Source organism: Aquarana catesbeiana, linkage group LG06 (assembly GCF_042186555.1).
Source record: "Aquarana catesbeiana isolate 2022-GZ linkage group LG06, ASM4218655v1, whole genome shotgun sequence".
NCBI lineage: Eukaryota > Metazoa > Chordata > Amphibia > Anura > Ranidae > Aquarana > Aquarana catesbeiana.
The window spans coordinates 165,037,720-165,062,109 of NC_133329.1; the positions used below are offsets into that span (position 1 = coordinate 165,037,720).

The 24,390-nt window shown below is 40.5% G+C and overlaps 1 protein-coding gene across 1 annotated transcript in view; it reads right to left on the bottom strand.

The window, feature by feature from the left end:
- The window catches only part of XYLT1 (xylosyltransferase 1), a 656,093-nt gene that overhangs the window by 425,734 nt on the left and 205,969 nt on the right, over positions 1–24,390 (bottom strand). The gene's annotated exons all lie outside the window — the stretch shown is intronic.

The window sequence follows — 24,390 nt, forward strand, 5'->3', positions numbered from 1 at the left end:
AAACGAACCTATACAACCCCTTTAATGTACAGATTTGTGTAACACCTTTTTTGGTAGTATACATAACTGGTTGAGGTGTTTTAAATGCATTTAAAGCTAATTTCCAGGCAAACAACCTAATACTGGCCAAAGGATTTGTATTTCTGTCTGTCCAGTCCTAGTATTTAGACAGTCTCCCTCAAACAAGTTAGCCACATGGATGACACCACTTAAGAAACACTGGGGTTGATTTACTAAAACTGGAGAGTGCAAAATCTGATGTAGCTGTGCATGGTAGACAATCAGCTTCTAACTTCAGCTTGATCAATTAGGTTTTGACAAAAAAAAAAAACCTGAAAGCTGATTGGATTCTATGCAGAGATGCACCAGATTCTGCACTCTCCAGTTTTAGTAAATGAACTCCGCAGTGTCTCCTATTCAACCCCAGCTCGTTGATTGGACCATGAAAGAACACAATCAACCAATAAGGTTTTCTCTCTGCTCAGTCTACTCTTTCCTCCTATCAGCATGTACCTTGTCTATACATTTGCATGTCACATATGTTATGGCTTCCAGACCTGCCCCACCCTCTTCCAATCTGAAAGCTGTTATATAGGGGAATGCAAGTCGCTAATACTTTACCTAGTCAAATGCAGGTACTTGCATTGGTGTTATCAAATATTAAAGTGGAGTTCCACCCACTTTTACAACTCTTCAGCATCCCTCACTAAACTGTGCACTGTAAACTAATTGGATATATTTAATTTTTTTTTCTCAGCACCTACTGTATATCTGCTGTATTCATTTTTCACTTCCTCCTCCCTGGCCATGGCCCATCGCATCATTTCCTGTTTCCAATACCTTCTGGGAAGGGGCGGCAACTTCCTCTGACACTGCCATTGCTATGGAAACCTGACCTGAAACCTATTACACTGCTTTTGCTGCACTGAGCATGTGCGAGATCTGCAAGGATGAGATCCAGGAAGAAATACAGTCTGGCTTCAGATGCCCACACTTAAGATGGCCACAGCCTGCTGTAAGTTTATAAAATAACAAACTACTGCTATAAACTAACAAAACAGACCTTAGTTTACAGACTAACTTTACTAGAATACATTAAGCTTGTGTATTATAGGGGTATTTTTATTTAAAAAGTATAATTTCGGCTGGAACACCACTTTAATGCCCTATTAATAAATATCAAATTTAATTATTATTATTTTTTTACAATATATGTGCCCAGTATTTTGTTTTAAATGCATAAACACATGTCTTTTATATATAAAATATGACTGTATACTAAGTGTGCATCAAACTCACACACACTCACCGACCATTTATTTGGTACACCTGTTTAATTGCTTGGTAGCACAAATGGCTATTCAGCCAATCAAGTGGCAGCTACCCAATGCCTTTAACCACTTACCAACCGGCCCATAGCCGAATGACGGCTGCAGGGCGGTTGGATAACTCTGGGTGGATGTACTATGACGTCCTCCCAGAATTCCCCTCTCGCGCGCCCCCTGGGGCGCGCACCCGAAGACATCCGTGACCGCCGGGTCCAGAGGACCCGGCGCATCACGGATCCCTGTAAATGGCCGCTGATCGCGGCCGTTTACCATGTGATCGCGCCGTCAAATGACGGCGCGATCACATGTAAACAGACCGGCATCATCTGATGACTCCGGTTCCTCTCCTCCCCTCCTGTGTACCGATCGGTACACTGTGGAGGAGAGGGAGATGGATGGATGTCTGCAGCGCTGTGGGCTGGATGTGTAGTGCCCACAGCGCTGCACAGAGACATCCATCCATCCATCCATCCATGCTCAGTCATCCCTACTACTATGCAATGCTGTGCAATACTCTGCAATACCCCCACAATACTCTGCAATGCTGTGCAATACTCTGCAATACCCCCACAATACTCTGCAATACCCCCACAATACTCTGCAATGCTGTGCAATACTCTGCAATGCTGTGCAATACTCTGCAATGCCCCCACAATACTCTGCAATGCTGTGCAATATTCTGCAATACCCCCACAATACTCTGCAATGCTGTGCAATACTCTGCAATACCCCCACAATACTCTGCAATGCCCCCACAATACTCTGCAATGCCCCCACAATACTCTGCAATGCTGTGCAATACTCTGCAATGCCCCCACAATACTCTGCAATGCCCCCACAATACTCTGAAATGCCCCCGCCATACTCTGCCATGCCCCCGCCATACTCTGCCATGCCCCCGCCATACTCTGCCATGCCCCCGCCATACTCTGCCATACCCCGCCATACTCTGCCATACCCCGCCATACTCCGCAATACCCCGCCATACTCCGCCATACCCCGCCATACTCCGCAATGCCCCCGCCATACTCCGCCATACCCCGCCATACTCCGCCATACCCCGCCATACCCCGCAATACCCCGCCCCCGCCATACTCCGCAATACCCCGCCATACTCCGCAATACCCCGCCATACCCAGCCATGCTGAGCCATGCTCGGCTGTACTCGGCCTCTGTATGTGGCCAGGCTGTGGAAGTCTCACACATGTGGTATCGCCGTACTCAGGAGGAGCAGGAGAATCTATTTTGGGGTGTCATTTTTGGTATGTACATGTTATGTGGTAGAAATATTGTATAAATGGACAACTTTGTGTTAAAAAAAAAAAAAGCGTTTTAACCACTTCCCGCCCGCCGGCCATCATACAACATCCTTGACTTTGTGCGGGGATATCTGAATGATGGTTGCAGCTACAGGCATCATTCAGATATCAGCTTTTTCAGCCAGCGATTCCCTACACCATGATAATGATCATAGCAGCTGTTCCACTGCTTGATCGTTCTTACGGGAGGCGAGAGGGGATGTCCCCCCCTCCCGCGCTTCTACCGACTCACCGCTACGATCGAAGCCAGGATCGTTTTTTTTTTGTTTTTTTTTTTTATTTCAGGCTTCCCAGCCTAGAGGTGAGATGTGGGGTCTTATTGACCCCATATCTCACTGTAAAGAGGACCTGTCATGCCATATTCCTATTACAAGGATGTTTATATTCCTTGTAATAGGAATAAAAGTGGTCAAAAATTTTTTTTTTTGGAAAAAAGCATCAAACTAAAATAAATAAAGTAAAATGAACAATAAAAAAAAAAAAAAAAATTTTTAAAGCGCCCCTGTCCCTGTGTGCTCGCATGCAGAAGCGAACGCATACGTAAGTCCCGCCCACATATTAAAACGGTGTTCAAACCACACATGTGAGGTATCGCTGCGATCGGTAGAGCGAGAGCAATAATTTTGGCCCTAGACCTCCTCTGTAACTCAAAACATGTAACCAGTAAAAAATTTTAAAGCGTCGCCTATGGGGATTTTTGAGTAGCAAAGTTTGGCGCCATTCCACAAGCGCGTGCAATTTTGAAAGGTGACATGTTGGGCATCTATTTACTCGGCGTAACTTCATCTTTCACATTATGCAAAAACATTAGGCTAACTTTACTGTTTTGGTTTTTGTAAAGCACAAAACAGTTTTTTTTCCCAAAAAAACGTGTTAAAAAAATTGCTGCGCAAATACCGTGCGAGATAAAAAGTTGCAACGACCGCCATTGTATTCTCTAGGGTCTTTGCTAAAAAAACATATATAATGTTTTGGGGTTCTATGTAATTTTCTAGCTAATAAATGATGATTTTTACATGTAGGAGACAAATGTCAGAATTGGCCTGGGTGCTCCAGAACGCCTGAAGGTGCTCCCCTGCATGTTGGGTCTCTGTATGTGGCCACGCTGTGTAAAAGTCTCACACATGTGGTATCGCCATACTCGGGAGTAATAGCAGAATGTGTTTTGGGGTGTAATTTGTGGTATGCATATGCAGTGTGTGAGAAATAACCTGCTAATATGACAATTTTGTGGGAAAAAAAAAAAGTAAAAAAAAAACCTTGATTTTGCAAAGAATTGTGGGAAAAAATGACAACTTCAAAAAACTCACCATGCATCTTTCTAAATACCTTGGAATGTCTTCTTTCCAAAAAGGGGTCATTTGGGGGGTATACTTTTCTGGAATGTTAGGGTCTCAAGAAATTAGATAGGCCGTCAGTACTTCAGGTGTGATCAATTTTCAAATATTCGCACCATAGCTTTTGGACTCTATAACTTTCACAAAGACCAAATAATATCCACCGATTTGGGTTAATTTTACCAAAGATATGTAGCGGTATAAATTTTGGCCAAAATATATGAAGAAAAATTACTAATTTGCAAAATATTATAACAGAAATGAAGAAAAATGTATTTTTTTACAGATTTTTCGGTCTTTTTTCTTTTACGGCGCAAAAAATAAAGAACCCAGCGGTGATTAAATACCACCAAAAGAAAGCTCCATTTGTGTGAAAAAAAGGACAAAAATTTCATATAGATACAGTGTTGCATGACTGAGTAATTGTCATTCAAAATGTGAGAGCACCAAAAGCTGAAAATTGGTCTGGTTAGGAAGGGGGTTTAAGTGCCCAGTTGTCAAGTGGTTAAGCATCCCAAGGTGGTGAAGATGGCTTGCTGAAATTCAAACCGAGCATCAGAATGGGGAAGAAAGGGGATTTGAATGTGGCATGGTTGTTAGTGCCAGACGGGCTGGTCTGAATATTTAAAAAACTGCTGATCTACTGGGAATTTTACGCACAACCATCTCTAGGGATTACAGAAAATGGGCCGAAAAAGAGAAAATATCCAGTGAGCGGGAGTTGTGTGGTCGAAAATTCCTTGTTGAAGTCAGAGGAGAATGGGCAGACTGGTTTGAGATGATAGAAAGGCAACAGTAACTCAAATAACCACTCGTTACAACCAAGGTATGCAGAATACCATCCCTGAAAGCACAACACATGGAACCATGAATTAGATGGGCTACAGCAGCAGAAGACCACAACAGGTGTAAGCTAAGAACAGGAAAACGAGGCTACAATTTACACAGGCTCACCAAAATTGGACAACAGAAGATTGGAAAAACGTTTCTTGGTCTGATGAGTTTCGATTTCAGCTACAACATTCAGATGGTAGTGCCAGAATTTGGGGAAAACAATATGAAAGCATGGACCTATCCTGCCTTGTATCAATGGTTCAGGCTGGTGGTGGTGTAATGGTGTAGGGGACATTCTCTTGGCGCACTTAGTACCAATAGAGCATTGTTTAAACGCAAAAAAAGACACAGGGCAAAAATGGCATCTATGGGAGAGCTCCAAAACCAAAGCCATTGCTAACCAAAAAGAACACAAAGGCTCATCTCACATTTACCAAAAAGCATCTTGATTATCCCCAAGACTTTTATGCAAATATTCTGTGGAATAATGAGACAAAAATGTATCTTTTTGGAAGGTGTGCATCCCGTTACATCTGGCATAAAACTAATACAGCATTTCATAACAAGAACATCATACCTACAGTCAGACATGGTGATGGTCTGGGGCTGCTTTGGAGCTTCAGGACCTGGATGACTTACCATCATTGATAGAACCATGAATTCTGAGCTCTACCAAAAAATCCTAAAGGAGAATGTCCGGCCATCAGTTGGTGACCTCAAGCTGAAGTGAACTTGAGTTATGCAGCATGACAATGATCCAAAACACAACAGTAAGTCCACCTCCAAATGGTTCAAAGCAAAATGTAGGTTTTGGAGTGGCCTAGTCAAAGCCCGGACTTAAATCCAATTGAGATGCTGTATCATGACCTTACACAGGCCGTTCATGCTGGAAAACCCTTCAAAGTGGCTTAATTAAAACAATTCTGCAAAGAAGAGTGGGCCAAAATTGCTCCACGGCAATGTGAAAGACTCATTGGCAGCTATCGCAAACGCTTGATTGCAGTTGTTGCTGCCAAGGGTGGCACAACCAGTTATTAGTTTTAGGGGGCAATTACTTTTTCACATAAAGCCAGGCAGGTTTGGACAGCTTTCTTGCCTTAATAAATGCAACCGTCATTTAAAAACAGCATTTTGTATTTACTGGGGTTATCTTTGAGTAATAATTACATTAGTTTGAAGAGTCATTTAAGTGTGACAAATATGCAAAAAAATAAAAAATCTGAAGGGGCAAATACTTTTTCACAGCATTGTATGTATATACATGGCAGCCCATTTTTATTCAAAAGAAACAAATTTCAAAAATAAACATCAGATTCCCTCGCGGGGGTATTCAGCATTACATTCCTGCTTCAGAACAACCAGTATTCAGCCTCCCTGGCTAAAACACAACACTCCTGTTCAGGCCTTACACCTTAGGCCTTGCTCAGCACCTCTGTGCTTGCAGCTTCGTGCTGCACTGGCTCCCGCCTACCTCCTAGGCCAGAACTCCTGTCTGCCAAGGATGAGCACTGACCTCTATCCCTGGGATGATTGGATGATTATGAAGCCAGCGCACAGGTGTGCAATTAGCATGTCTACCAAAATCAGGCATACACTGCTCATATGCACCTGTGACGCATATATATATATATATAAATTCTTAATGTAAAATGCCTTAACCACTTACATAAAATAATGTAGAGACGATAACTGTATGTGACCGACAATCACATAGATATGTTACATCCTTAATACTTTTGAATAAACCAATGATGTCTTCACTGCACAAAAGTTTACACCCTGCCTCCCACTGGGGGTAGGGAGAAGGGAAGGTAAAAACATTATAAACTGATGAAATGATAAAATGTAAAACAAGAAAACTTTTAATAAATCATTTGCATGATTAAAAAAAAAAAACAGACTCCTCAGAAAAGGGCAATGTCAGGATGAATAGGAAGCCCTATGCAGATCACTGTGTTTCCTGCATGAATTTCAATGCAATTTTTAATTCTGAACAGCGAGTCCATTTTTTTTCCCCATTATTTAAAAAGCTCATGAACTAAACATGATAAATATGTTTTTAAGAGGCAATGTCCCAAAGTGTCAAGTGAAATTTAAAAATCCTACCTTGTTTTGTGACTCAAGCGGAATTGTCTCAGTCAGACTGTGTATGCCCCCAGCATCCCCCTTCCTAACATTACGCAGTTACAAGAGATTGCTGCTCGCAATCTGCTGAGATTAACTCATACAGATGCATTACATCATTTAGAAGCTGGGGACATTCAAAGTCTTTTACTCTGAAGGACTCTTCAAATCTCTGGTCTATATTAAGCTGCGACATGCATCATTCTCTTTGCTCATAATATTTTCCACTTCAACAATCCTACACTGCAAGTAAAATCTTCACCAATATTAGCCCATCACTGTACATTCGTTTAATAATAATAATAGGTAAGAATTTGATACTTCGATAAAGTCAAGTCAAGCTGTACAAGAAAACAGCAAGAATCTAACTGAATAGTTTTGGCAACACTTTTAAATCTATTTTCATAAATGACTTTTTTTAAAGAATATGTTACCCTAAGCCCTGGTTCATATTGATGCTACTTTGAAATCGTGCTACTTCACTTGAAGTAGCGCGATTTCAAAGTAGTATGGTCAGCGCGATTTCAGGTGCTACTTGATAGACATCTGCAAGGATTCATAGGGATGTCTATTGAAGTCACACCTGAAATCGGCAAAAGTAGTGCAGAAACTACTTTTGCAAATCGGTGGGGCGCCGCAAAATCGGTGTCGCACCAATAGGAACAGTGCCATTGCCACCAACAGGCTGCGACTCTCAAATCGTATGACAAATCTCTCCAATGTGAACCTAGGCTAACATTTCTAATTCCTGATATATGTCTGCTTTAGCATTTACCTGTGCTAAAAGAATATGTTACCCCAACATTTCATATTCCTGATTTTTGTATGTTGTATCATTTGTATTGTATTGTATTGATTTCTTTGTGTGAAATACCTGGTGTTCCTGCCAGTCCTTCTGCTTTCCTATAAACTGACCACACTAGGAACTTGTGCTGAAACCCCACAGAGCCATTCACTGAGAAGACCAGTGTTCTGCTCTTTCTCCTCCTCTACCTCTTGAAGCTCCTTATGCAGCTGAGAACCAATATTATGTGATCACTTATTTTAAAAAGGTATTTAGAGTGTTTTATTATACATATATACAAATGTTTTGCCTTCCATTTCTATTTTAAACTGAATGGGATGTTTTACAAGGCGTGAGTCTACATATGCTATACTTTAACTGCTTGCCAACCAGCCGCCGTCATTATACTGCGGCAGGTTGGCACGATCCCACGATCCGTCATAGCCACATGTCGGCTCGCGGGATCGGGATAGCAGGCTCGTGCGCCCGCTGCACTGTGGGGGTGCCGATGCTCGTGGCTGACGCTTGCGATGAACGCCGGCCACGAGCGATCGCAGGCACGAGAAGCAGAACAGGGACGTGTGTGTGTAAACACACAAATCCCTGTTCGGTTCTGTGACGAGAGACAGATCGTGAGTTTCTAATAGCTAGGAACCACGATCCGTCATTTCCTCTAGGTGAGTCCCCTCCCCCTACAGTTAGAAACACACACAGGGAACACAGTTAACCCCTTGATTGCCCCCTAGTGTTAACCCCTTCCCTGCCAGTGACATTTTTACAGTAATCAGTGCATTTTTATAGCACTGATCGCTGTATAAATGCCAATGGTCACAAAAATGAGTCAAAAGTGTCCGATGTGTTCGCCATAATGTCGCAGTGCCAATAAAAATCGCAGATCGCCGCCATTACTAGTAAAAAAAAATAATAACAAAAATGCTATAAATCTATCCCCTATTTTGTAGACGCTATAACTTTTGTGTAAACCAATAAATATACACTTATTGTGATTTTTTTTACCAAAAATATGTAGAAGAATACATATCGGCCTAAACTGAGAAAAAATTTGCTTTTTTAAAAAAAACTGGGCATATTTATTATAGCAAAACGTACAAAATATTGTGTTTTTTTCAAAATTGTCGCTCTTTTTTTTGTTTATAGCGCAAAAAAATAAAAACCGCAGAGGCGATCAAATACCACCAAAAGAAAGCTCTATCTGTGGGGAAAAAAGGACGTCAATTTTGTTTGGGTGCAGTGTCGCACGACCGCGCAATTGTCAGTTAAAGCGAGGCAGTGCTGAATCGCAAAAAATGGCCCAGTCATTCAGCAGCCAAATCTTCCGGGGCTGAAGTGGTTAAAAAGTAACCCATTCCCTTTGCACTGCTTTCTTTGTGTGAAATACCTGGTGATCCTGCCAGTCCCCCTGCTTTCTTATTTCAAACTGACCACACTAGGCAAAGAAGCACATGCTTCCCAGCATGGTCAGTTTGCTGGGAAAACAGCCTGCATGTCCTCCAATGGTCTGACTTGTGCTGACACATCTGCTGCACAGCCACTCACTGAGAAGATCGGTGTCTTGCTGTCTCTCCACCCAACCCCCCCCCAAAAAAAAATCTGGTGCAGATCTGCATAGTAACCAATCAGCTTTCAGTTTTTTTGTCAAAGCTTAACTGAAGCTGAAGTTAGAAGCTGATTGGCTACTATGCCCAACTGCGCCAGATTCTGAGTACACCTGTTTTAGTAAATCAACCCCTATGTGATCACTTATAAAAAAAAGAAAAAAAAAGCTTTTATATATTATCTTTGTATTACTTTGTTTGAGTAAAATACCTGATGATCCTGCCAGTTCCCTTACTTTCCTATTTCAAACTGACCACACTAGGCATGATTGAACATCCTTAAAAGCAGTTTTCTGGCTGTGCAAGGGCAATACCAGAGACAACAGAGAAGAGAGATTATGTGAACAATTATTAAAAATAATATACTGTGTATATTCATACACAAACATTTTGCCTTTCATTTCTGCTTTAAACTGAATGGGTTGTTTTACAAGGTGAGGGTAAACATATTCTTTAAATCATTTGTTTTGGCAGTGTTCTGTATGTCTCTACAGCTCACTTGTAGCTGTGTATTTATAAAATAATATTGCATTTAGTGGCCATAATGTGGCATAACCACTAGATGGCTCTGACTATCATAGGAAATAAGTATGCTTTTCAGTACCATCTAGTGGGCAAAATGCAGTATTTTCTGCATTTATGCATTCAAATTGCAGGGTCATAAAGGCTGAGAATATTCAGTTTTGATCAGTCACACAGAACTAATTTACTAGCAGTTTCTATGGACCAAGTGTTGCTTGCTGGTGAAATATAGGATACCTGCACTACCAGGCAGGTAGGTTGTCAGAGATGGTCCCTGCTTTTGAGAGTAAATTGGATGAGTGTTTTACTACTGACTAAAACTGCAGGACGAGTTAAGAGGGCATATCCATGTTACTGCAGAGAAATGCTGGCCATGCACAAGTCAAACTTCACAATTTTAGCCAACTTTTGATTGCAGAAACTACAAAATGGATGATTGCAACCTAAAACTGATAGTTTCCACCGTAAAATGATGTGAAGAGTTGGTGGAAGGCTGCCTGCATTCATTTAGTTGGTTTTGCAATTAAAATGTGCAATTAAAATGTGCAAATGTGGTTGAAAGTGCTTAGAAATTGCTTGTTTGACCAGAATGAGATGTGTAGGCTACCCAGTGCTGTTTAGGTCTTATAACAAATAACTTTTTTTGCCTTTAAAGTGATTGTAAAGTCTTGTTTTTTTTTTCTATTACAATAACAAATATATTGTACTTACCTTCTCTGTGTAGTGGATTTGCACAGAGCAGCCCAAATCCTCCTCTTCTCGGGTGCCTCTTCTGTGCTCCTGGCCCATCTTTTCTGTTGAGTGCTCCCACAACAAGCAGTTTGCTATGGGGGCACCCAAGCCGAGCTTCAGCTCCCTGTGCCTGGTTCAGTCCCGCCCCCCTCTGATTGGCTAACTGACTTTGTTTGACAGCAGCGGGAGCCAATGGTGCTTTGCTGGACAAAGATGGATCTCAGGTAAGTATTAGGGGGGAAGAGGCACACAGAAGGTTTTTTTATCTTAATACATAGAATGCATTAAGATAAAAAAAAAAACCTTCTGACTTTACAACCCCTTATCCTATGTTCCTCTTTCTGTATAACTCACCTGTTTTTTTCCTTGTAGCATAGAAATAAAAAGGGTTATGAACTATGCAAGGGATTGTGGTCAGAACGTTGGGTCCTTTCAGCTGTAAGGAGTGCAAAATCCCAACAAGCTTGGACATTAAGGCCTCATGCACACTGGGTGTTTGCCCAGCTCCTCTAAATTACTTTATCCCAGGAGGAAAAATGTATTTAGGTACTTCAAGCACATAGGTGTTTATTCATTTAATTGGCCAGAATATTAATTTATTCTGACCATTAAAACCAATGAATGGCCAAGTGCTTGACATGCCATTAGTGCTTATGCAGGTTTTAATGTGTTTACATGCGTTTAGACGCATCAGGCATTTTTTTCTGCCAAAACACTGCTGATCCTGAACACACTGGCAGTGGGGGTTTTTTCTGCCTCTAAATGCCTGTGTGCATGAAAAACATAGGCTAACATTAAGGGACAATTAAAGGCAGAAAAAATAATGCAAGACACCCAGTGTGAATGAGGCCTAAACCCCAAACGAACTATCTTTTTTTATAATCAGAGGCCCTGCAAAATAACAATCAGCTGCAGTAGAAACAAGCTGTTGTTGTTCAGTCATTTAGTTGTGTCCAATTCTGCGTGACCTTATGGACCATATTGCGCCAGGCTTTTCTGTCCTCCACTGCCTCCTGGAGCTTGCTTAACTTCATGTTCATTGTTTCGATGATGCTATCTATCCATCTCGTTTTCTGTCATCCTCTTTTCCATGTTTCCCAGTATCAGGGTCTTTTCCAATGAGTCCTCTCTTCACATTAGGTGGCCAAAGTATTTTCGTTTAAGCTTCAGGATCTGCCCTTCCAGTGAATATTTAGGGTTTATTACCTTCAGGATTGTCTGGTTTGATCTTCTTGCCATCCAAGGGACTTTCAAGAGTGTTCTCCAACACCATAGTTCAAAAGCATCAATTCTTCGGCGTTCAGCCTTCCTTATGGTCCAACTTTCACAGCCATAGGTTACTACTGGGAATAACATAGCTTTCACTATACGGCACTTTGTCGGTAGGGTGATGTCTTTGCTTTTTATAATGTTGTCTAGGTTTGCCATTGCTTTCCTCCCAAGAAGCAAGTGTCTCTTAATTTCATGGCTACAGTCACCGTCTGCCGTGATCTTGGAGCCTAGGAAGATAAAATCTGTCACTGTTTCCATTTCTTCTCCTTCTATTTGCCAAGGAGTGATGGGACCGGTTGCCATGATCTTAGTTTGCTTAATGTTCAATTTTAGGCCAGCTTTTGCGCTCTCCTCTTTCAGCTTCATTAGCAGACTCTTTAGTTCTTCTTCACTTTCTGCCATTAGTGTGGTATTGTCTGCATATCTCAGGTTGTCGATATTTTTCCCTGCGATCTTAATTCTGGCTTGTGATTCGTCGATCCTGACATTTCGTATGATATACTCTGCATATGAGTTAAATAAGTAGGGTGACAATATACATCCTTGCCACACTCTCCTTTCTCAATTTTGAACCAGTCAGTTGTTCCATGTCCTGTTCTAACTGCTACTTCTTGAGTTGCATACAGGTTTTTCAAAAGACAGGTGAGGTGGTCTGGTTGTTGTGATCCACACAATCAAAAGCATTACTGTAGTCAATAAAACAGAAGTAGACATTCTTCCGGAACTCCCTTGCTTTCTACATGATCCAGTGAATTTTGGCAATTTGATCGCTAAGTCCTTTGCCTCTTCAAAATCCAGCTTGTACTTGTGTTTGCTCTTGGTTCACATGCTGCTGAAGCCTAGCTTGTAGAATTTTCTGCATAACCTTGCTAGCGTGTGAGATGAGTGCGATCGTACGGTAGTTTGAACATTCTTTGGCGCTGCCTTTCTTTGGAAACAAGTACATGTAGACAAAAATGGACGGCAAAGAAGATGCTGGGGATAAGCAGAGATTAGATGCGAAAAAACAATGAAAAGATACAAACTGTATTTTCTAAAGGAAGAAACAATGGCAATTATATACACAATCCTTTGAAAAAATGAAATGTCATCCAGTTAGGATTTAGATCTACTTTATTTGGCTGCATGCTTATTCCAGCTCAAAGTACTGAACCCAGAGTCAGTCTGAAAACTCGCATTTTGAGAAGGAGATCAGCAATAGCAGCCTACGTATACAGTATGTATCAGCACAGTGTTCCTTTATTCTTGTTCTGTTAAATATTTCTGGTTTACAGAGGCCTCCAGCAGAGGGAGCCATTGCAAGCCTCTTTATTCCAGCAGGTCCCAATAAATGAGGTTTCCTGAATAAGACCTACAACTATCACAACTAGTGGAAAAGGTTTTCAGTCAATTAGTCTGCATCAGAACTGCATGGTGTATAGACTATAGAATAAACACCACAATAGAACAACAATAAATTATGCTATTTATATGTATTAATGTATGCTTTTACTGTAAGTATTTGGTACAAGCAGTTAATTTATAATAATTATAAAAGAAGTCAAAAAATGTTTATAATAGAAAAAATATACAATCCAAGACCAACAATAATCCCTGCTTTCTGTATAGGTTTAAAGTTATGTGTTTTCTACTTGTTTTCTATGTTTCCAATCCCTATTTCTTTGCTCACTTGTTATTTTTGGTATTCCTAAAAGGTTATTTCCTTTTTATTTATTTTTTGTTGTTTGCATTTCTTACTCATATTTAGTATAGTTCTAATTTTCATTTTGTTGGCTGTTAATGTGCAGTTCAATGTTTTAGACACCAGGTTGCTTTGATGCTTAAAGTGGTATTAAACCCCGAACCAAAAATGTAATATACTGCAGCTGCTGTGGTGGCTGCATCAGTTTTCTTTTTTTTGTTTTGCTTTTTTCCCCCTTTGTTTTCACCTTGTAATCTGGACAATAACACACCTCCTGTATTAGGGTGCCTGCATTCTGGATGAAAGATCAACAGAGACACCTTTGAAGAGCAGCATTGTCAATATGTGAGGAGGGATAGTGTTAGATGCACTAGCAGATTTAGGTACACTAACAAATTGAAGCCAAACTCCAGATGACACGCTGTTACAGCAGTTACAGCAAACAGTTTTGTTCCATTTTGGGATCAAATCTGACCACTGTAAACACGCCTGTCAGTGTTAAATGGTTTGTCTCAACCGCCTAACTGCTATATATGCAGGAGAGCTTGTTCTGACGTACTGACTTACTGGCAGTATCACCAAGTAAAAATTAAAGAAAGTCTTTAAAAGAAAACAAATGCAGCCACCACATCTAAGAATTGGTAAACTGCAATAGAAAGTAAGATAGATAGATATGGTCCGCAGAGCTTCCAAAGCATCAGAGGGATCTCATTGTTAAAAGGTATCAGTCAGGAGAAGGGTACAAAAGAATTTCCAAGGCATTAGATATACCATGGAACACAGTGAAGACAGTCGTCATCAAGTGGAGAAAATATAACACAACAGTGACATTACCAAGAACTGAATGTCCCTCCAAAATTGATGAAAAGACGAGAAGAAAACTATTCAGGGTGGCTGCCAAGAGGCCTACAGCAACATTAAAAGAGCTGCAGGAATATCTGGCAAGTACTGACTGTGTGGTACATGTGACAACAATCTTCCGCATTCTTCATATGTCTGGGTTATGGGGTAAGGTGGCAAGATGGAAGCCTTTTCTTACAAAGAAAAACATCCAAGCCCGGCTAAATTTTGCAAAAACACATCCGAAGTCTCCCAAAAGCATGTGGGAAAATGTCTTATGGTCTAATGAAACCAAGGTTGAACTTTTTGGCCATAATTCCAAAAGATATGTTTGGCGCAAAAAACAACACTGCACATCACCAAAGAACACCATACCTACAGTGAAGCATGGTGGTGGCAGCATCATGCTTTGGGGTTTTTTTTCTTTAGCTCGAACAGGGGCCTTCGTCGAGGTAGAGGGAATAATGAACAGTTCCAAATACCAGTCAATATTGGCACAAAACCTTCAGCCTTCTGCTAGAAAGCTGAACATGAAGAGGAACTTCATCTTTCAGCATGACAACGACCCAAAGCATACATCCAAATCAACAAAGGAATGACTTCACCAGAAGAATATTAAAGTTTTGGAATGGCCAGAGCCCAAACCTGAATCTGATTGATAATCTGTGGGGTGATCTAAAGAGGGCTGTGCAGATTTGGAGTGTTTTTGCAAAGAAGAGTGGGCAAATATTGCCAAGTCAGGATGTGCCATGCTGATAGACTCATACCCTAAAAGACTGAGTGCTGTAATAAAAACAAAAGGTACTTCAACAAAGTATTAGTTTAAGGGTGTGCACATTTCTGCAACCATATTATATTACTTCACCCCACCTAAAAGATTTCAGTTTGTTGTTCAACTGAAATGTACAGTTTATAGGTCACATTAAAGGTGGAAAAAGTTTGGATATAATTTATATTTATTTTTTTACATCGCAGAAACCTGACATTTTAACAGGGGTGTGTAGACTTTTTATATCCACTGTAGGTTTCTTATCAGTCTATATATAGTCAGAAGGACATGATTTCCTCCCAAATGCTGCCTCTCACTCTCCCAGGGCTTCTGTACAGGGGATTACAAGAGGCTTACACCATATACTTAACATTAACAATTAAAAATGCATTTGATTTTGTTTTAATGAATTCATAACTGCATTAATTAGCGTTATGCTATCTGTGCCTGGAGATCAAGCTTGTTACAGGTATATATGGTTGTATTGTTTTTCTGACTCCACAGGGCTGCTCTCTAACACTGTGATGTACACAGCAGTTACCAGAATAGACATTTCCTTTTTGCTGTACTTAAGGCTTCTGCTAATCAAGCAGATTAGTGTGAAACAATTGCGATAGCTAATTAAAGGGCAGTGCATATGTTGGCACCTTTTCAGTCTGTGCCCCAGCGATTCTTTTTTCTATTCTGTTTAATAGATTTTTTTTTTATAGTTTTTGGCATAAGAAATATCACAAGGCGCATATTTTTCAAACTGGGAGCAGACCATTAAACTATTATTAAACTATTGCTAATGTCTTATGCTTCTCCAGACTAGTAGGGGCAATGCAAAACCTTAAAGTACAACTCCAGACAAAACAAAACAAAAATAAAAAATCAATAATTAATTTACATGAAGAGCTATTCTACTGTGTTTATATTTGTGGATGCAGTGTTTGGGAGAAATAAAGCTATACAAATTTTGTCGTTCACAGGGAAATTTTCCTTTGATTTCAAAATGCTTTAGCGTGCTATGGAATACCAATAAGCTATGACATTCAATGTGGTCTGGCTGCTGAAAACCTGATTATGCAAGTTTACTGGTAATGTTTATTCAAACTGAATTTCCACATTAACTCAAAACTGTTACATGTAGAATAATAATCACAATAGCCACATAATCAAATTAGAGGCTGGGTGCACACAGGCTAAAAGAAACACATTGCCCTCTGCATCAGTGCGCCTAGAATTAATGACCAGAAGAGTTTTATATTGCCTTACGCTGCAAGCAGTTCTAGGTACACAGACAATGGCACATCTTTATGTACACAACATCCTATTCCACCAGTGGAAATGAACTAAGGTCTAGCGCAATTACTTGAGTAGCACACAAGGTAAATCTCATTGTTTTCAATGATGCCCATTGTAAACAATGCGACTCAAAGTGGTGTGATTTTGGAAAAGGTTGCTGCACTACTTTGGTGCGATTTACAGTGCGACGTGGCCCCAAAGAATATGCAAAATCACATCAAAGTTGCATCACATAATTGCACTGTAAATCGCATTAAAGACGCATCGCAGTCTGGATGCCATAGTCGGTTGCATATAATATAAATCCTGTATAATAATAATAATAATAATAATAATAATAATACTATTGTGAAAAGAAAAGAAATCAATGGCAATGTTTTCTCCTGAGCTAGTCCTTTACTGTTAGTCAGGGCCATGCTGGCCACTTGTGCTGTTGTATGGTTTTTCTTTCTTTCCTTTTTATTTTTTATTTCTTTTTATTGCTGTCACCTTGTAAGTGGCCTATTTGTAATATGTTTAAAAATCTAATTAAAAAATAAATAAATAAAAAGAAGCATCACAGTGGTGTGAACTGAGCCTAATTGTGCAGGTACAGCCAGCAGCAATGATCCCACTGGATTATACTGGTTAGCATGGCAACAGCACGTCATATTTTATTATACACTTGAAATATTTGCCGACAATAATCAATTATGTGGGGGGGGGGGGGGCTACATGCTGCCCCTTGCAGCCCTGCCAGCCTACCCCGTGACTTTTGCGGAAATCCAACCCCGCTGACAGCCTTCAAATATTTAACCTTGAGCAACTCTGGGTTCTGTCCAATCAGTTGTTTTTGTCACGACTGCTATGCAGGATGGGATCTGGCTAGCCATACGCTATACAATCTGACTGTAATATTCCTGTACAATCCTATTAACCTTTACCAAACCTACTGTACGCCCCTTGGTTATTTAAGAGCTATCAGACAGCTGGAGCCTTCGTCGGGTGCATAGCTTTTTTTTTTTTATTTGGGTCGGCGGTATCGGCGGGCATCGTAATTGAAATCTACTTTGGGGACATTTATTTTTTGTTTTTCAATAAAAGATTTGTCAAAAACTGTCTCTGTGTTTTTATTTACTTTTTACACTTTTTTGGTGAATGAGTAGGGGTACTACGCCACCCTTACTCATTCACGGGAGGGGGGGGCGGGTTCTGATGGGGTCAAGTCTTTTCTTAAAACACAAAAACTAAGCAAAAATGTCCCCCAAAGTAGATCCAAAGTCAATCAATATGCCGCCACTACCGCTGACCCAAAAAAAAAAACAAGTTCTGCACCAGACCAAGGCTCCCTCCGTCTGGCAGTTCTTAAATGATGATGTCACAAGGGGTGAGGTCACCTGATGATGTCATCAGGTGGCTCCACTCCTTACTTAAGAACTGTTAGACCGAACAGCTGGCAGATGGCTCGAGCCTTAATCGGATGCAGAACTGTTGGGCATTGTAATTGGCGTTGGATCTACTTTGGGGGACATTTATTTTTTTATTAATAAAGGAATTGTCAAAAACTGTCTATTTGTTTTTATTTACTTTTTACAATTTTTTGGTGAATGAGTAGGCCATACTAGGCCTGTACCTTCACACCTCTGATCAGCCTCAATTCCTTCACAACTTCACACTCTCAATCACCAAAATGATTTTTTATAAAGCAAATGCTTTAAACTACTTGAGTAGTAGTGAGAAAGTGACATCCTGCACTCTCATGCCTCAGATCAGCCCCAATTCCTGCACCTTCACACCTCTGATCAGCCCCAATTCCTGCACCTTCACACCTCAGATCAGTCCCAATTCATGTCCCATCACTGTACCCCCCTGTTCATCTGCCCCACCAAAGTATACCCTGTTTTTCTGTCCCACCACTGTAACCCCCTGCTCATCTGCCCCACCGATGTTCCCCATTTCTCATCTGCCACACCACTGTACCTCCCTGCTCTTCTGTCTCACCACTGAACCATCTTCTCATCTGTCCTAACACTGAACTTATCTGCTCATCTGCCCCACAACTGTAACCCCCTTTCTCATCTGCCACACCACTGTACTTCCTGCACATCTGTCCCACCTCTGTTCCCCCTGCTCTTCTGCCCCACCACTGTAACCCCCTACTCATCTGTCCCACCAATGTACCTCCTTTCTCCTCTTCCCCGCCACTGTACCCCCCTGTACATCTGCCCCACCTCTGTACCCCCTGCTCTTCTGCCCAATCATTGTAACCCCCCTGCTCCTCTGTCCCACCAATGCACTTCCTTTCACATCTGCCCCATTGCTGTACCCTCTTGCTCTTCTGTCCCACCACTGAACCCCCTTCTCATCCCTCCCACCACTGTATCTCCTGCACATCTGCCAACAGTGAACCCCCGTTCATCTTTCCCACCACTGCAACCCCCTGCTCATCTGCCCCATCACTGTACCCCCCTGCTTTTCTGTCCCACCGCTGAACCCCTTTTCTCATCTGCCCCACAACTGTACCTCCCTGCACAACTGCTCCACCGCTGTATTCCCATGCTCTTCTGTCTCACTATTGAATCACCTTCTCATCTGCCCTAATATTGAACCCATCTGCTCATCTGCCCCACCACTGTAACCCGCTTTCTCATCTTCCCCACCACTGTAACCCGCTTTCTCATCTGCCCCACCAATGTACCTCCTGCACATCTGTCTCACCTCTGTTGCCCCTGCTTTCCTGCCCCACCACTGTAACCCCCTGCTCATCTCTCCCACCTATACAACTCTTTTCATGTCTGCCCCACTGCTCTACCCCCCCTGCTTTTCTGTCCCATCACTAAACCCCCTTCTCATCTGGGCCAACACTGAACAACCCTGCTCATCTGTCCCACCACTGTAACCCCCCCTCTCATCTGGCCCAACACTTAACCCCCCCCTGCTCATCTGCCTCATCACTGAAACAAAGCACTGTTAATAATAAGAGTCTTGTGGTAAGTACTGCTGTTCTTATCTGACTGGGAAAGTCATTTTACAAATTAAAAGGATATATAACACTTTAACGTCTGTACGGCAGCCACTGCATTATCCTATATATTATTAAAAGTCACTGAGTAAGCAAGTACAGAGATATAACAGGTCAGTATGGTATTACTCTGTACACAGAAAGTAGAATAGCTTTGAATGAATACTACGATGAATATTCTTTAATCACTTGACCACCAGAAGATTTTACCCTCTTCATGACCAGGCCATTTTTTGCTATTTACCACTGTGCTATTTGAACTGGTAATTGTAGGAGCAAAGTGATTGTGCCTAAATGTATCTCTTAGTTTATTATACCTGTTTTTTAATGTTACATGTTACATGCTGTTCTCTGTGCTGCTGCCAGTACTATTATAGTATAATACAAACAAGGCACTTTTAATGATAGTTAATGGATAATTGGGGAGGCTGGCATGGTTTGCATCTCTCTTCTTAAGTCAAGGCACTATACTAATTGCAGAAAAATGTTAAACAGTGTATGACCTACAGAATGTGGGTCAGCAAGGCTGAACAATTCTAACACTAATTGTCTCACCCAATTTTACTAACAGCAATGACTACCTTGCCTTTAACTGTTTCATGGGTAATGACCTGTAGACATATAAATACAGTCATTGCATATACCCCCAGCAGATTGTTCTTGAAAGAAACTCCATCAACCAGGTGGGATTTTTTCAGTCAACAAACATATCGGCTACCCTTGATACAAGCATGTCTTTGAATGAATCAATTCTAATGAAGATAAGGCAGGTTTGGCAGCATGATGTCTACCTTTCAAATTCTATGAACATTCTAAGCCAGTACAATAAAAAGAACAGCTGTCACGGGGTGCCTTTATATTTTAAAGGGCAGGCCATAATACAAAGGTCGACTTGTGAACAGCCATATTGGTCTTGATCTCAGCTTACATCTACTTTAAAGTATATGTCTCTTTTCTCAGGGGCTTGTAGAGGTGGGGGTGTGGAAACAGCAGTACAGTGATCTTCCCAGTGAACAGCTGTGTGGGAAGAGGGGGGGAGCTGTCAGCACAGGTCTTGGCCATTAGAGGACAGGCAGGCTGTGCTCCGAACACAGCCAGAAAACTGGCCACGCTGGAATGGATGTGCTCTCATGCCTAGCATGGTCAGTATGAAATAGGAAAACAGGGAGACTGGCAGGATGACCAGGTAATTTACTCATAGCAAGTAACACAAAGAGAACAAAAATACTTTTCAACAGATGTACATGGTGCAACAGACACATATAAGGAATATGAAATGTTTGGGCAACATATTCTTTAACCCTCTTGTTTATCTATTTTACATACTGCCAATCTTCCCACCTGCAGCGCAATGCATGCTTAAATATGGTAAAAAGAGGCTTTTGTGGTTATTGTGGCAAATTACACCAGAAGCTCAAAACACTCCAGAACTGCTAATGCAGTTATCATCTGGCTCAATAAAATTCAACTATAATCACAGTTAATTATATTGATTGGTAGCTACTTGGTGTAGCTTGTATTTCATAGATGCGCTGTTTGTGGTTTTGTGTAATGAAACCATTTCCCATAATTATAGTAAGAATAATATGAGACTACCAACTTTACAATATCCTGACTAGAAGTGTACTGGAAGACGGGAAGATACTGTCTAGTGTAGTCTGGCTTCCGTAGAAGAATATTTTTGCTCAATTATATAAAGAAAAAAAAAAACATTTCTAAAATTTCTTATGCAAATCAACTTGTGTTTAAAGAATTGCATCTTATATAAAGATTATGTAAGGCTGCATATAAAGTAATGCTTATCACTCACATGTAAAATACCACAGCATTTGAAGTTCACCTTTCAGAAGTTGACAACACTTGCATTAAAACATAGCAGGTTGGTAAACACCTTACATGTTATATAGTCATCAAAAGACATCTAAGGCCCCTCGCACTCTAATATATGCACTCCCTAGCAAATGTCCCTTATCGCATAGGTCCTTAAGTGCAAATACCACTCAATACAGCATGTAGCCCTATCCAGCCACAGCATACAGTATATCTACCTGCCATAGACTTTGACAGGCAGTGGGGTTGGATACTGTGTCTCCTGGATGCACTAAAATCCTGAAATTGGATACACAGTTGACTGGCACCTTGTGTGCGAGGGACCTGATAACAAAATACATAAACACAAATTACATTTAGAAGATGGTAAGGCAAAACAAGCAGCAGACCCAGAGATTTATGCTAAGGAAGTTACACGCAAATCTCAATTTAACATGTAAGTCAAGCTTGGTCCTTCTCTCTACCATATCCTTTTTGGCCAGTGAGAATGAACAGAAAAACTCAGAAGGGGTGGGATATGTATTTTTCATCATATGCAGTTTTAATTGCCAAGTTTGTTAGTCACTTCTCTTAGGCTAGCTTTATACTAGCCGATGTTTGACCAAACATTTGTGCAAATATTCGTATGAACATTTGTACGAAAATTCATTGTACATTCAATGACTAGGGGAATGTTGTTTGAAAGTACTCCAAAATTTGGTCTCCTTTTAATATTTAATTTCTGAATTAATGTAATTTCCCAAATGAAAACCACATAACACTGTTAGCAATTTGTCTGAGAAAAATTCTCCATCTTGATCCTTCAAATTTTCTCTTCACTGTGGTTGAAAAGGAACGTCGATTTGACCCCATTAGTAATTAGAATGATAATTCTCTATTTTGCAATATAACGTAAAACTAAGTAATACAGATGTTGACTGATAAAGACATAAAAAGTTAAAAATATAGCACTGCACAGCAAAATAATACAGTAAAGAATAAGATACAGTACAGTCTCCAAACCCAGCTATATGAACATTGTCGAAAAAAAAAAAAACTGTGATGATTACGAAAAGTTCCAGGAGCAGAATAGTTGCCAGATTTTAACTGTGACATGTGCAGTCCAGATCATTAACTTAGTCACCGGTAGCTCTTCTTTTCTCAGTGGCAATATGCATCCCTTTGCTGCTACATACAAAGCATTTTGGCCGTAGTCCAGATAAATTTAGTCAGTATAACTCCACAGGCACTGAACTGAAAAGTAGCACTTTTACAAGTAATAAACCATACCGAAAGCAGCTATATCATTCCACTGGCAAAGACAACTAATGGCTTTATGGTTACCGTTATACTTTGTAATTTGAAGCTTTACAACAGCTGACCAGCAATAGGTTATCTTAAAAGCCTCTTGAATAAATAATCTGAGGCCCAGGAGCAAGTAATGCTTGGACTTCCTACCTCCTTGGTTTGTGCAAACTGTGTATGAGGTTTACAGAACTCTACGTAAAATATTCAGAGCAGGGTCCATGGCTTTACTAAACGAAAGCAAGCTCACTGTGGTGACTACATACATTTCACTGGCTACAGTAACATGTATGCTAAAAGGTTAATTACAAGCTTTAGTGTTCAGTCCATGCAAAAAAGGGCCAACATACATAAACATTCCCAACCACACTATTAAAATTATGACTTAGGCTAGCCATACATGGTCGAATTTCGAAAGAAGTTTCTTTTGAAAATGAGAAAATTTGTGCTTTTTGTGATCCGGCGGTGCCACCATTGATTTTGAAATTCGGCCAACCAAGCCTTCAATTTCACCTCATGTTGCTACAGAAAAGAATTTTCATGGCTGGGAATCTTCTTTTCTTTCCGGGAATTTTCTTTTCTTGAACATGCGCATTTCTTTTTCAATTACATTTCTCGCACGATTCTCCCATCATTGATTAGAAAATCGTTTGTTTTTCAAAAAATTTCCAACATGTCTGATTACTCAAATTTGATCGCCGCACGAAAATCGGCTGTTGCTGCAGCCCACTAATGGTGCGAAATACGAACGAAAATTCTTAGGTAGGATTTTCAAAAGAAAATTCTTTCGAAATTCGACCCATGTATGGCCTGCCTTATTCATTTCATAAAATGTGTGTGATACAATGTACAGCCTGGCTGGAAATCATTTTACTTAATTCTTTAAAATCAGTACACGCATGGTTGTGTAAAATTCGTTGAATTATACCAGCAAACTGCCAAAGTCAGTGTATTTCTATCGTCTTCAGCTTTTCAATTTAGAGCAACCCTGTAAAAGAAGACATTTGATGGTTTTCAAACTGCCTGTTTCTGAGAACTCCTCTCTGATGCTGTGAAACTGTCCAACTTGGAAACATACATTTTCAAGAGTGTAGATCTCTGTGGTCCTCAAACCTCCCCACCATTTTTTTTCTCTGACATCACATCATCACTCTCTCATGCAGTGATGTGGGGTCAAAGGAAAAAACTGGGAGACCACAGAGATGTAAACTCCCAGAAGTGTTGGGTTCCTAGGGGAAAATTCATAGCATTGGAGAGGACTTTGTCAGTGAGGGCAATGGGAATGGTGGGTATTAACTGACTTCTTTTAAGCTTGCCATATGCTAGTAGATTTTCGAAAGAACATTTGTATGAAAATTTCTCAATGCATTCAATGACTTAACAAATGTTGTTCAAATGTACTGTACTTTTGGTTGCTTTTAACATTTAATGAATGAATGGAATGAATGTGATTTCCCAAAGGAAAAGCTTTACAGATGTGTTTTTGGTGAGCATCTTGTGTGTAATAGGTTCACTTTAAGATAGAATATGAGTCTGTGACATTCTGGGATTCACACAACAAACAACATGCGAAACTCAAATGGGGTTCTAATCCCAACTTTATTCAAAACGAATAAACTGTTTTGACTGGGGGTGAGTTTTAACAATGGCAGAAACATAGAAAATTATATTAATGCTTTGTTTCTCAATTATATCCGCTTTTAGGGTTTTTACATGGCACTTTTCCTTTGCCCATGTTTCATCTGCTCTGAGTTTCATTTAGTAACTTATTTTAATTTATATTTGCTAGAGATTTGTAACATGTTACTGTTTCCAAGCCTATTTCTTCAT